The sequence below is a fragment of the Battus philenor genome, unplaced genomic scaffold, assembly GCF_028537555.1.
Source record: "Battus philenor isolate CCGP_79_NKW_IND1 unplaced genomic scaffold, ilBatPhil1.0.hap1 SCAF_18, whole genome shotgun sequence".
Taxonomy (NCBI): domain Eukaryota; kingdom Metazoa; phylum Arthropoda; class Insecta; order Lepidoptera; family Papilionidae; genus Battus; species Battus philenor.
In genome coordinates this window covers 7,132,431-7,148,385 of record NW_027181680.1, presented here as the reverse complement: position 1 = coordinate 7,148,385, position 15,955 = coordinate 7,132,431, and the positions used below count along the sequence as shown (strand labels likewise).

At 32.6% G+C, this 15,955-nt stretch overlaps 1 protein-coding gene and 1 non-coding gene across 6 annotated transcripts in view; both read left to right on the top strand.

The window, feature by feature from the left end:
• Positions 1-15,955, top strand: part of Jupiter (microtubule-associated protein Jupiter) — a 141,876-nt gene that overhangs the window by 100,307 nt on the left and 25,614 nt on the right. The window lies entirely within an intron of this gene.
• LOC137920726 (U5 spliceosomal RNA) lies at positions 5,210-5,324 on the top strand. The gene has a single exon (XR_011106982.1). It is a non-coding gene; the product is annotated as a U5 spliceosomal RNA (small nuclear RNA).

Genomic DNA, 15,955 nt, shown 5'->3' with positions numbered 1-15,955 from the left:
ATAACTGCCTTTACAACTACTGGACTTAAAGAGTGAAATATGAGGTCGTTTCTTTTAGAATATTTTCACTGAATATATCGAATTTGACCCTAGCTTGTGGTTGACAAGATTTGCATAATTAAATGTGATTTTCTCTTTACAGGTAAGATATTTTCGACTTAAATATCGAGCGAATGAAATGGAAATGAGCGAAGCAGCCGGGTAAAGTTGTCATGGTTAAAGCAAATTGATTAATAATCGTTAAAAATAGAAATGACTAGAAATTAATATACTTAATCGTTTCTATTTTTAACTTGGTAGATAATCTGGCGTTAAAGCTACTTTCTCTCCAGTTAATGACGTTGAATAAAGTCAAAGTTAATCAAGTGTAAACTATTCAAGTTTGATATCGGCCAGAGAGAATGTATTTCCAATATGCACAGCGGATAAATTTGTCATAAGAAGCGCCCATGTCTGATCGACAGGTAATGCGATCTCGTGTATTATACATTCGTTACGGACCGTGGTTTACATTCCGGCTTAGCTGCTACTTCAGCTTGAACAATAAATAAGAGCGTGAAATAAAAAAATAAATAACTCCAGTGACACGATCTGCTGTTTTTTGTCATAGATATGTGAATTAACAGCTCCAAGGGGTATGATACAAAACCACTGACCGCTATACCTTTAAATAGCTCTTGGGCCGTTGTTCCATGCCCTGACTAGGCGCAAAAGGTCCTCGAGATGGGACCTCGGCTAGGCTCGACTCGAGACGCGTTTAGCATTCATCGTATGTCCGAGAGGACTAAATTATGACTTTATCGGTTTTTACCAATTGCCTACAGTAGTGTGAGGCTGGGTAAGATTAAATAATTTCATATCCTGCACAATTCCATGTCACCTTCATCATATGACTCGGGATATGAGGTAGCATGTATCATTAGTCTAGTAATTAAGTTTAAGTACTCAGATAGCAACTATGTTATAATTACGTAACCGTTTGATAGATACGAAAAATGTCATCCAGTTACTTTTTATTTCAAGAAACCTTTATAATTTTTATTCACTGATTTAACTCTTAGCTGTTGTGGCGTTACCCGTTCTAGAATATATTGCTCTCATACAGTATATAGCTCAAGGGCCCCCATGAGGGGACCTCGGCTTGGGCCGTCACTCGTCGATAATACTCGCTTAGCGTCCTCAAATATGCACTATTTGTGAATGGTGTTAATGTTTTTTTTGCACTTAGTATTTGTATGATACCAAAACTGGTCCTAGTTTTGGTATCCTGTATTTTTTAAATTATACATGTACGGAATTATATCTACGTATATATTTATATTTTAAATCTTATTCACATCCTTACACTACTGCACTGGAATTTGTTTTCATTCATTCCACGAGTATTGTTACAATTTGCGTACATGACTGGTAAGTCCCTTACATCGGTTGATTGATGAAATACCCGGAGCATGATAAATAGGCTTAATTGTATGACGGTTGCATTATTTCTTTTATTCATGTACACAGCGCTTTGAGAAATGTTTCGCTAACGACGTTGAGGTTGTGAATCTTGAATGATTTGCAAGCGGAACATTAGCGAGGCGTGGACAATACATGAAAGGAATTTTAAAGGACTTCCTAGGTGATGATAAAAATATTGTTCATGTATTAATACACTATAACATATTTTAAACTATTTAAGTCACGTGTTTAGAAGTCTACCCACAGAGTGGACAGACGACTTTGTTTGCAATACACTGGATGCAGGCCGTTTCCAAGCAATCCGGTTGGAAATCTATGGAGGGGGGGGGGCGGGGGCATTTGTCCAGCAGTTAACGTCTACGACGGTTTAAATTTATTATTTAGATTATTCATTATATTAGTAAGATTGTTGAAATATAAAATCCTACCAATATAGTATTATTCCTCGTTCGCTACCTTAGACAAACTAGTATGTTTCGTTGTTAACAATTGCATTCTTCAACACGTAACGCAATTGCGTTTAATTATTCTGTACGCACTATTATTTGACGTTACAATTACATGGGGCGTGTAATTCACTTTGATGGCCTCTTAAAAAGCCACCTATCTCCGCTAAAAATGTATGTAAATATGCTCCATAAATAACACGGTTATTGAATTATAGGCTTAAGAGACTAGTGATATTTACGCAAAGGGATTACTTCTATTTTGTACAAGTAAATAGAACTTCTTTTAGAGGGCATCTTTTTATTTCTAGAATCAATACAATGCAAAATTATAATTCAAATTTGTATTGATACATAGACAATTTTAATTGTTCTTATCTCGTTTATAAAAAATGTATCATTTGAATTATGAAACATAAACATATGTTAAGTTACAGAATTGATTAGGAATAAATAAATATCTGTCATTTAACAAAAGATGTGTAAAATAAAATAAATATAAAGCCAATAGATTATAAATGTTAAATCTTATCTAATCTCTATTTTGCTAGAGTTTTTAAGAGAAAATTTAAAAGCAAAATGTAAGTCTGTCTAATCGAAGAGAACAGATCAATTGGTTTGAACATTATGCTTGTCAATATAAAATAAATTGGCTGCTGACATTTGATCCGTAATAAAACAATGTTTCATCAGAGATAAAGACAATAACGCTTTGTTTTACAAATTATATTTAGGTCAGCTACGAGTTAAACCAAAACAAAGAACAATAACAAGACAGAAAAGCGGTAACTAAGCTTTACATTGTCAAGTGATTGTGAAATGTTAGCATTTTGTCGAATAAGACGAACACAACTTCCATGTTTCTGTTGGTGGATTTCTTTTACAGGATATGATTCAGGTTGGAAATATTGTGGTGTTTATTTAAGCACCTGAAAATTAGAATTCCACCATAGCCCGTAAAATTAAATTAAACGTTGTTATGGCCAGCGCTATAACGGCGGTGGCTGCGTTTTATTGTTTCATAAATTCACGAACTATACACTGCAACACGACGACCCAACGCATATCAGGTTAGGTTTTGCTGTGACGCTGTATCACTGTGAAGTAATATTTTTTAGAAGCTTTTATATATGCTGCATACGTGAAAGCGCATGAATGTAAAGCTAAACGGGAAATTGGTTGCGCTTCTAATTATGACTTAATACAACTTTACTAATCCTGTTCAATGTCCCTTAATGGCGACATACCGCTACATATAAAAAATATTACTTTGTCTAAAAGAGAAGTTAGATATTTTATAATCGATATACATAATTGGTAATCATAAAGTATGAATTGATCTCTCGATCTTGATGTTTATAGTAAGAGAAAGGAAACAAATACGCCGATACATTATCTGTACCGAACATACGTATTACAAATTGTCACGGAGCACGAGCACCGTGAAAGTACATAATTGTACTGGGACGCATGTAAATGATACGCCGCATGATAGACACGGGCAATTGTCAATGCTTCGTTCTTGATTATCAACGTGATATCGACGTCGTTTGTCAAGTCGGTCTTCCTGCGCTCAGAGTACCGTTAAAGACTCGATTAAGACTCAACATAGAAGTTACTTTGTAGGGAAAGGCAATGAGAGGATATGTTTTTGTCAAACTTACAAGTTGCGAAAAGAATCCAGTTCTGCATATTTTAATGTCGTGTGGCATATTTAATGATTATGTCTTGATGAGATTACGTTTTAAATTATTCCTGATAAGATTCCATTTGAAATACTCGTAGTTATTTGCTAAGTTCGAGATATATATATATATAGAATAAAGCCATTTATTTAGAAATATAAAAAATTGACGTTTCGGTGTTTCCTTATGATAAATTAGTTGCAATTTTTTTTCTTTGATTTAAACCTGCCTTTTGATGTATGCTTCCTCCGTCCTATTTCATGCATCCTTTCGTTCTGTTAATTTAGCTCTTTCCTGCGATTTTAGAAAAATGTTTTTCTGTTATTATGATATATGGAAAATAATAAAATTATAATAAGAAGGAGTTTTTGTTGACTAAAATTTCACCACTTGTTAAATGACGAACGTGTATTAGATACATCCTTCTGAATGAGAATTTTTCAATTATGAAATAAGCGAGTTTGATGACAATTAATAAATGTAAATGTGCAGATTATAATAGGACCATCACTAACACCAGTCATTAGTGTTAACAGGTCAACCAACACGTGCTCAAATATGATACCTATTATTAAACCCGGTAATTATATACGCAACCGCGTCCGCTCAAGTATATCCTATTAGAATAAAAGTCATGTCGAAATAATTGATACAAATTAAGTTGGGACTGATATATGATATGTACAACAAATAGGCAATATACAGAGAAATTTTAGTTAATTTCACAGATCTTTTGGCATAACATTAATATAGATTCTAAAGATGTGATCAATAAAAACAAATCGGTGTTCATCGAACGCATGCAAATGGATTTAACAAAAGATATCTCACGTTCTATACACAAAAAAAATCGATTCTAAAAACAGTTTGTTAATAAAAATTGCACAGAAAGTATTGGTTGCATTTACCATCTACCTTATATATTACCATATAGTGTGCACATGTTGCTAGTAAAACCAAATCAAATTTCCCGTACTTTTACCCTAGATTTGCCTCATATTTTATGTAAGCGAGTGTAAATGCGTTATGAATGCGGAGCAATATATCATTCGTATTATTAGCATGATTGTCGATAGCTGCACTTTCGAATGGTTAAATAAGTAGGACCTTTAGGGAATAACAACTCAGCGCATGACAATAGAGCACGTATCCAATATTAATTGCTAGTTTTGTTCACTAGTCGGGTCACGTATGAATTGCATCCTTTACACGGAATAACGGGACGTTTTATGGAACATTATTAGTTCAATGGGTTGGGAATTTGGGACAGGCGTGGACAGATGTCGTTCATTAACGTGTGTGGAATCAGTGTTTTTATGGCATGTGACATGATATTGCCAGGATAAATCTTTTTGATTGAGAAAACTAGTGAATAATATATAAACAAAATAAGGGTTATATATTTTGTCCTATATAACCCTTATTTTTATCGAAAAAAATAAAAGTCCAAATTGGTCTGGTCTTGGCAAAGAGATATGTTATGGATTTATATGTTAATAGTAGTGACGAATAAATCTTTGTAATCCTGGACTTCTTACTTCCTTAGAAAGTGTTATTAATTCTATTCGTCAAAGAATATCTCATTTGTAGCAAAGTTGTTATTTTAACACCAACACACTCTGGCTTCCCTTCAAAAAGTATAAATCTTTTGCTTTTTACTATAGATTTACGTAGAGGGGAACACTCAAATGAGTCTTGCTCAAAATAAAGAAATAGTAATAATAAATGTAAAATTGTAAAACCTTTGAGGGCACGCGATAGAAGTGAGGCGATGTATGTAAGGAAAGTATGGAAAGAAATTTTGTGTAGAAAATTAGAGGAAAAAATGAAAGACAGAATTAAAGAAAAGAAAATATTATGATATAAATAAAGACCATGTCCTCCCATGATAAGGGTTAAACGAGAGGCCTCAAAAACGGCGCCGTTAAAAAAAACAAGCACAAGCTAGTATAATAAAAGTTCTTGGCAACCAAATGGCTAAATCTTGCTTTAAAATGTTACCGCACCAAAAGAAAATGGTTTCACAAGGATCTCGAGTAAACACGTCAAGAAAGCGACTATGAAAGCTAGAATGATAAAAATATACTTGATAATAATGAAAAAATAAAGTGGATGGAACTAAACTTAACACATGTTCAAAACCCTTACTGATAATGTTATCTATCATATAATCTATGTAGCTGTGTTATCAACAATTTTTTTATGCAAAATCTAGCAGAGAACTGCGTGCATTTGCGTTCGTCGACCCATACATGATAGTGCGTCGTGTAAGCGTGGTAATTTCGCTAGTAATAATTTCTCTGATTTCCTAAAATATCGTACCAAAATCCCATTAAATCTAAATATTAAGTTATACATGAAAAGGTCGGGTTGTTCGAGAAGTGAACACACCTCCAAAGAACATAACCGTAAATAGTGTATTTCAATTCTGGATTTGCGCCAGGAAAGTGTAGGACGGAACATGGTCAATGAACTGTTAATTACTATTACATAACAGGTAAAAGCGCAATTGGAACATCGTTTAAGGCAGATAAATATAAAATATGGCCATCATAATTTTCACCCGTAAATTTCATTAGTTTTGGTTTATATTTAAAAAAATTATGTTATAAGAAAAGATTTTTCATAATTTTCATACTAGGGTTGCCACAACCTATGATCTCAATGACATATATTATTATTTTATATACATATGTAATTAATGATCCCGGTGGAAATATTGTTAATTGTTGCGTTATGTCAGCCAAGTCTATTATCAAATGTTTATATTATACCCGCAACCCTTTTATAATGCACCTTTTTTGTTTAATTTTAATAGTGATAGAATTAATTACAAATTAAATTAGATTTCATAACTGACAGTTAAACGGAGTCATTGACCTCTTCCGTTTCAATTGTAGTAAATGCATCTACAAGCGGCTACTTGAATATCGATACAGTTTTAGCCTGTAACCATTCGCATTCGTAAATCTCAAATGGAGGCTGTCGTCGCCCATCGTTTGATGTTGAAAGGGTAATGTACGTAATTTTTTGGAACAGACATTTTATACGAAAAGTTTATTGTAGGACAAGTATTTGGTAGAAAGTATTTAAAATTGATAATGTCAAGTTTTACTAAAAATATTATTACATAATATTCTGCTGTAGAAATAATTGTTGCCCTGTATTATTTATTTGTGCTTCAGAAAAGTACAAAAAAAATGTTTAGTCTATGTTTTACTTATTGTAAAAACGACTGTAGCACATATAATATACATACACTGAGCTGAGATAGTGGCTAGAGGCTACATGATATATTCAGCTGTTTATTTTTAAAGTGGCTTAAATAATTTTTTTTAAGTCGGAATACTTTTTAAATATGAAAATATACCGTTCACTTGTATTTAGTCTTGCAATTAACTCTTTTTTTTTAAAGTGACTTATGCCATTGTCAAAATAAACAGCTCAAAAATAGGTCGCATATAAAAAATGAGGGACTTTTATTATTTATTATTGCCAACAGTTTAGTTTAGTTAACAATAATGAAAAAAGTGAAATTTAATAACAGTAATATGTTCCCAGATGTTTTAATTCATTACGTTAAGATAGAAGATTAACGTGAATATGTGTCGATTGGTGTCGTTAAAAATTATCTTTAACATATAATTAGTTAATTTCCTTCATGCATATTCTATGCGTCGATCGTTGCTCGGGTGACTCGTGACATTAAAGCAATAGATTAAGTGAGGTATTCACGGAGTAATCGATCGCAGCAATTTCCATGATCGGGTACTTAATTCTATAACTTCCGGTCATGATTACTGCATGGCAGAATTTCTTCGCTATTAAAATTAATCTTTATCTGGTGATAAAACAGTAAGATGTGTTGAGTCAATACATTCCAAATCAAATTACTTATTATGAGTCATAAATTCAGATATTTATGTTATAATACATAATTTAGATTGCACAGTATTGACTCAATACATCTTACTGTTTTATCACCAGATATTAATTCTCGTGTACTGTATCATATTCTTCTTTTCAGCCGACAGACTCCATCTGCAAGACCTCCTCCAAAGATTGTCACGATGGCCGGTCTTGCTGTACCGCTTCCCGCAACCTTAACTATGTAGTCTATACATTTAGTGAAGGGCATACCCACGCCGCGTCTACCGGTTCGTGATTGCACTCAACAACTTTTCGGCCCCAAAGTCCATCGGCTGCACTAGCGATGTTACAGCCTATTTTCACTTTTGACGAGCATTTCCTCGAGCTACGTCGACGTCTTTGATTCTTTTGCCGATCCCCTCATTTCTCATTCGATCTCGCAGAAATCATATCATTTATCTTATAAAAAATTTTCTGTTTCATTACAAGACACCAATTTTCGTTTATAGGTTTTTTACACTTTTAATCTTATTAAACGTACAAAAATAGAGACCATCTGTTTCATTGATTATATAGCCCTCCATCCATTTCGCGAACTAGGTGAACGATCCCACAATCCTACTTTCCGGGTGGAATTATGCAAATCCGTTCGCTGACCTCGACGAAAGAAATTGGTTACCAAGTTTCAAGTGTCTAAGCCTTATAATTATAGAAATTTGTGATGAGTATGAACTTATGTGGAAAACTTTAATACTGTGTAGTGTAGTTTTGAAGATGTTTTTGCTGTTAGCCCTAAGGCTTTAACAGCTTTGTCTGATATGAGTTCACGGAACGGAAGTGTCTTCGAGCTATAAATCTTAATAGATAATCTATACATACCTTAATAAAAGGTCGTATATATATACACGACTTATTGAACACTGATCTCTTGGAAATAATATAATGTTTTCTCGATACTATCTTACATTAGTTATTAGGAAGCAGGGAAAGGCAAGATCTCGCATCTCAGCGGGGTTCGTGATCGGTCGCTCCTCCTAGGTTATTGGCAATCACGCTCCCTTATTAACAAGCGCTCCTAATAAAGATATAAATTACGAAAACTTAATTAAAACGCTTATCTTTGAACGTCGTATCGATCGCATCTGCACGGCGCTCATCTCATAGAAAATAAAAAGATTTATTGGAAATAGATAGCAGAGACTTAGATATAATTCACACGAATTGAGTTCGTGCAATAATTCAATGTACTCAGGCCGCCGCTGTCATTTACTATGGAACACAAACAGAATGAAAGGGGTAAGATTATTTACGTTGCTACTCAAATAGTTGCGCTAAAATTCACTGAGGATCGGAGGTAATTCAATTCTTCTGTCAGACGGCTGGCTTCGTTAGCGTTTTATTTAGTTACATACCGTCGATTCTTTTTATTTTATTCTCTTTATAAAAAGAAAATCTTGTGCGATGGTGGAATCAACAAAATAACGATGATTTAATTAAAAAATGAGCACATTTAATTTACTATTATTTATTATCATTTAAATTTTCATGAAAAAAGATGTGAAAATTGTTTCTTACATTTCTTAATTCCCTAGGGATTCGGTATGTCATGAATATAAAAACGGGAAGGTTATGCCGTAATTATGAACAAATAAAATAACCGTCCTTTGGTCCGTTAGCCGATGTAATGTAGATTGGATGCGCAGCTATGATGTGCCTTATCCACGAAATGGACGCAGTTCTCACGGGACTGCATCGCTCGCGCCGTATTGCGAACTATCACGTTAGCTGACTGGCACTTTGCGGGAGCGTGGTGAGTGTAGATTAAAAAGCGAGCGCTTCGTTTGCATAGTGACGACGCAGTTTGTGTATGAGTGGCATCGTTTTAATGCACTCGTGACGTGTTGAAACCTTTCGTGCTGGCTGTTGTCGCAATATTCTTATTTTACCTTGTATAAAAATTGTTTCAAGTTCCCTATGGCAATCCCTAAAGCCATATTATTTTTTGAGTCAGCTATAAATACGCACACACACGCATACAAATATATATATTTGTATATATATGTGTGTGTGTGTACATATATATATATAGCCTATAGCAGAGAAGACACTTAATACTGGTTTTAATGAATTTAAAAATAGGTTAAGGTTAATAAACTAACTTTAATAAAAATATTTCTAATTAAAAATTAGTTTGCCTATTTTTAATAGATAATAAAACTATAATTTATATCTATTATTATAAGTATTTTTTAAGAAATTAGCTAAATAATACCTAACAAACTCGTTCGAAAAGATGTCAGTACACGATGTGTTATGCGTTGTTTACTGTTTTTTGACTAATCAGAAGATAACCCAATTTCTCTATTTTTTTCTTATTATTGATAACTAAAAAAATCTATATTTGTAAGGAAAGTTCTTTAAATACTTTTAATAGAAAAACTGTATGGAAAATTGTAAATGGTTTTTCACGCGTCGCTACTAAACGCGTTTGAAAAGACAAAAATTCGAGTCGTGTTGGTCGTCGCACGGCAGCGGAAGAGTTTCGTAGGTGTAGTGCGGTTGTCAACACGTTTTGAAATAGATCTGAACTAGACGCTGTGACATTACTGCATCTCAAAATAGTCATCATGGGAGGTAAGAATAAGGTGTAGTCGGTAGATAAACCATTATTTGTACAAATATTTTTATCGTTTTTGAAAGTTTTAATAGTTTAGTAAAGATTTTTTTAGGTTTAGGGTTATGATTTTATTAGGTTAATGTTTTAAACATCTGACAATTATTTACCACTCACAATTTGTATTTTTTATTCGGACTACTTGTATTATCCATCGCATAGGAAAGTAGCCCAGCTATTATTATATACCATAATTAAATATTATTATATATTAGTGTTTTTAAATAAATGACGCAATATACATTTTTAAATGTGTAAATAACAGAGATTGAACTTTTTATGTGTTTAAAGGAGGTTATAGTTACGAGTATATAATTTAGAAATGATCAATACATTCCAAAAACAAATTTATAATTTGTGAATAAAAAAAAAATACAATTTTAATTCAATTGGTAATAATTTGCGTTTTTCAAATTCTTTTTGTTCATAGTTTTCATTTTACATTTCATAGTTTTGTTTAAATTAAAACACTCACTAACCTTAAACTTTTTATTGTAAATTTTATGCAAGTAAACTTTTATTTTCTGAAAACATACACTGAATATTTTATTATATTTAAAGAAATCAAAGTTGTACCTTTTTTTTTGGTAAAAAATATTAGTATTCGCAAACCGCATCCACAATAAAAAAAAATTGTTTAGCTGTCTCCACATGCGTCGCGTTTGTGCTTGCCGCCACATGTGCTAGACACGTGTTATTATTTTAAAATTACTTTGTAGGGGAAGTAAACATACAAGAAATTATGAGTTCACGTGAATTTTCGGCATTTTCCAGTGGAGCATTTAACTATGAAATCGAATATTTTGATTTATTATCTGTTGTTAAGAATTTGTAAAACGTAAACTTATCGGGACTAGCTGTTGCGCTTTAAAAACTATATCATAACTATTTCTTTCACAATTATAAATTTGTGTTCACTCATTCAGCTGCAGAAAAAGAGATTATCACCTACTATTTATAAGATTTTGTATTAAAAGAGATCAATATATAAAATAGACAATGGTTTTTTCAATTTTGCTCCCTTTTTTAATTCAAATTTAGAAAACGGGCGCCTCTCATCTGACATGAAGATAATGATGTCTATTTCATTAAAAAAAATATCAATATTTACAATCTGTTCACTTTCATTCTCATAAATCAGTTCAAATTACATAAAACTTTCAAAAATCGATTGTAATCCACATTATTTCCGTGACTTTTCACAAGGAACTAGTTTCGGACGAATATCCGCAGAATTGGCCTTCGGTATCGTGACATAACCGCGAAATCGGCCTTTTTGTTATAAATTGGGTTCACGCGAAGTGCTTTCTACGCGATTTCTTGCATAACTAGTAAGAAGTGCTAGAGCCTAAATTGACAGATTTCTTCTACTTATTTTTAAAGCTCATGCAAAATGTGAGTACCGTTTTGTGATATTTTTTGCAACTGTTTCTTTTCATTTCTTAAATATTCTCTTTTTTCGTTTGGAGAACACTTTTACTTATCATGTGTAATGGAAAACAGTCAACAAAATGTTAATTATTCTAATGTTTAATGAAAAATATTGCATTGTAGCACAGTAGTTATAAAGTGTTATAATGCTAAAAGTTTATTGCGTGACTATTACTGTAATGCATATTTACCGGTCACTGTCTCATTTTTTTATATTGTCTCTGTTACAAATACAGCGTATAGGTATATTAAGTAATCGACTTAGCTCAGCGGATTGATGTTGATTGTAGTTGAATTGGCAGTGGACAGACCACACAGCGCGGAACTGATGGCCGCGCTGGAGCTTGAAGGTTCTGGAGTAGAAACAATGGACCAGCAAACGCTGCTTAGGACGTCCTCAAAGTCAGAGGATGATGATGATGACGATAAATATACTAACAGTAAAATTACATGACTATGGAAAATGATCCGTTTTATGTAAATTTTTCAATCTTTGAACTCACAAACTTATGTATATATATTCAGTTCTGGTTGATTTACGTACAAGATAATTAATCATTAGAGATATTGCAAAATAACACAGTTTATGAAAATAAAACTGAACCAATAAAAACCCTTTTTAATATACTAAAGGTTTTTTCAATACCAATAAGACAGTACTTAAAGCGGCAGAGCCTTCGTAAATTATAATTATGGTATGCTGATACTGCCGTATCTTTGATATCGACAAAACACGAAGTTAGAGCGGCCCGTACCAGGTTCGATGCTCATGGGCTCTGAAAAATTATTGGAAAAACCAAAAGACCGCGCACGGCTGCCGTGTGATCAAGCAATTTGTATCCGCGCACTACAGAAATACAAAACGTTTCGTTAAGGTCGCGACAAAATTTACGACTAATCCTTGAGAACGTTGTATATAATGAATTAGTTAAATTAAATACGATTAGTTAACCTTCGAACATAATGATATTAATATCGTAAAAATTAAGGAAAAACATTTTCAAATATTTTGTCAGCATAATTAATTAACCTTACCCAAATAGTCCATGTTTATTTAAGAGCTCAGATAAAGGCGTATATGGTACCATCGCAGCTTTAAGTTGAAGGATGCTATTTGAAATGAGTTCAGTCTGATTTTAAATGCTTTTTCAAATTGGGCTGTTTTGCCACGCTACATTCAATTCAAACACAAGTGGTCACTGTAAATGATCCTATGTACATATGAATAAAAGGAATAAATAAACAAAGTAATACTATTGTTCCTATCCCGAAAATATTGACTTAATTAATTACGAAAACAATGTTTAACCGTTTAAAAATGAATATAGTTCTTAGTTTTAGAAATTTTTAAAAATTCTTGCATAAAATGTTGTTACTTTTATTAAATATACCCGATTATTTTGAATCGTGCAGCTTCTGTGGTAATAATTTGCACTCGACCGCTTTCTACACATTGATCAAGATTAGTCTCTATTACTGCAGATAGAGACAGGCGGTCTGCGCTAATTAATTATGACCACGAGCCTGAGTAATCTGCTTGCTTTGCAGCCTAACCCGACTTTGACGTAAAGCAATGTCGCCATAGCTTATCGTCAATGTCGGAAAGTTCAAAGCAACAATCTTCCGCACTAAAGTCGATTTAGTTTAACGAAAACCAGATGCTGTCTATATTCTTTAGCTGCCAAATTTTCAATTTGTTACAAATGGTGGAACACTGTTTGCGTTCAAAATCCTTGTCACTGTCGTAAGTATGTTGATATGTATTCATATGTATCTGCAAACATGCCAATGTGTGACTGTTCTTCTGTAAGTGACAGTTTAGTCAATATTAAGTAGTGCTACTCATTAGATTCGAAATAAAGAGCCGTACTTAATTATGACTACTGCTTTCAAACTTATATATATAATACTCTGATAGTGTGATAGTACAATGATATCTTATACCTATAGGCTTAATTAAATCATCATCATTTTAATTATAGAATGTCTAGTGTTGGGCAGAGGTCTCCTCTAAAGATTTCCGATAGGACTGGTTAGAAAGAGCCTGCATCCAGTGTCTTCCGACCACCTTAACATGGTCATATCTCCACCTGGTGGGTGGACGTTCTACAATATATCAAAATATAAAATGTTTCATTTAACCTTAAAGTCTTGCTTCGGCATTCTTGGGCATCCTCGTTCTACACTTATCGAGTTGTAGTCTGAAACCGAAGTCCCTTATGACGCTACTGACATACTCGTAAGAGCTCTTCGGCCTCCGAACGGCCCGAGCCGAGTGACATATATTTGTTATTAAATGTTCACTATTTTAGACAGGAACTATTATTAAAAAATAAATTTTGACAAAGCAGTAAAAAAGTTTAATAAAATGAATTCTTGTAGGTGTGCATACTTCTTTCTAATAGTCGAAAGTACAGTTAAGCGACTGAAACAATGCTCTTTAAATTCGCACCGTTACCTACCTACCGCCTACTGTCGTCTGTGCATATTGTATCGATGCATATCTCGCGGATTAACTTTACTTTTTTAGTATATCGTCTAACTAAAATCATTCCAGTACAAGTATGTCCTATCAGTAAACTTCTGCTAAAAACAAACTTGCAAGCCCATAGTAGCAATTTTTTTAAATGTTTAGTACGCAGGACCTTCTACAAACAAATATGTATATTTTAGAAAAATTGAACGCGCTTCAACTAACAAAATAATATATTATCTAGTAATGAACTTAAACATACAGATATGAAGTTATACGTATCACGCAGAACATATTGTTTTTGTTCATTGCCCTATTAGTTATTATTAAATTTAATTCTCTGTTTTAATATAACATATTATGTTACTGCGAATTTAAATATTTATAAAATTATTTTTATTGTTTATAAACAAGATTATTCAAAATGAGAATTTATTTTTCATTGTGCAATTGTTTGCGCAAACTTTATAATAACAGTTAAGGAAATAAAAAAATTGCTTATTTTTTTATGTATACTTTATTAACAGTTTGTAATATGTGTAATAGATTAGTATAGTGTGAACCAAAGAATAAAAAATATATAAACCCAAATGTGCGTTTTGTCGTTGATCCCGAAAATTGTTTGTGGAATATCAATTACAGACGACGTTAACAGTATTTTTTTTAAATTCCTCAATGATAAACAAAATAAGTGATGGCAAAGTAATAGACAGATATTATGATGACGCAAAACATTTTTGCTGTCAAAAGATACTCCAACGTACAGAATACAAACTGACAAGTGACAAAACATCCTGACACTACAAAAGAGGTGATGTGAATAGGCAGCCATTACGTTGTTTTTGAGGTCGCCAGACGCGAAGGCCGTAGTAGAACATTTCGTAGCACGAGTGACATCTTTACAGTTCGACCTGGAATCTTAACAGTGGGGATTATAATCAATAGAATTATTACGCGCACCTTGAAGTGAAATACGGTATTTATTTTATTGCTATACATTAATTATCTTTAGGAATTTCCCCTTACTACTTGCATTTTTAAAAAGAATCTTACACATAAAACTCGATCTAAAACTAAAAATAAATACTACAAATAAATATGAAATCGTAACGTCTATACTTTGTCTTGAAAACGTTAAAAACTCCTTTGTGAGTATACGCATATATAATTAAGTTCCACGAGATATCTTATACCTTCATTTTTTCATTTTAAATCTGAAATCAAAAGTAAATTACACAAACAAGGAAACTTTAAAGAATTAATGATATTTTTTAAAGTTTCCTTGTCCGCATTTGACCACCTGATGGAAAGCGACGACTAGATCGAAGATTAAGCACACGGACTCTGTAGGTATTTATTGACTCCGAAGCTGAAAAGACATGGTTTATATTTTGCGGGAAACAAGGAATTTTACAAAAATAATATTATTGCATTTCATTTACATATTAAAACATAAATAGAAATATCAAATTTTATTAAAGAGATTGATCGAAATTTGTGAATCTTTGTCGGATCGTTTACGCGGATGATAGTAAGCCTACTACTTATAATGTTACAATAATTTTAGATTCAAACAAGCACTTTAAGGATTACAAACACTCATGAAAGATTTACAATATGTAAAGTGTCTTTCTAGAATACACTAACTTGCAATAATAACGGGTGACTAGAAAAATGATTTTGATATATAATCAGCATAAACATCAATTCTGCTGTAGATGTATACAGCAGTAAATAGGTCTCCTCGATATATTTCCAACAAGTCCGATCCGGTAACATAAATATCTAAAATTTATTCATGAAACTATAGTTACAGTTTAAAATATTTATTTTTACATTATACACATTATATTCTATTTTATTTACAATAAAACACAAATTATGCTTTTCAAATTTGTATTGAAAGATAATA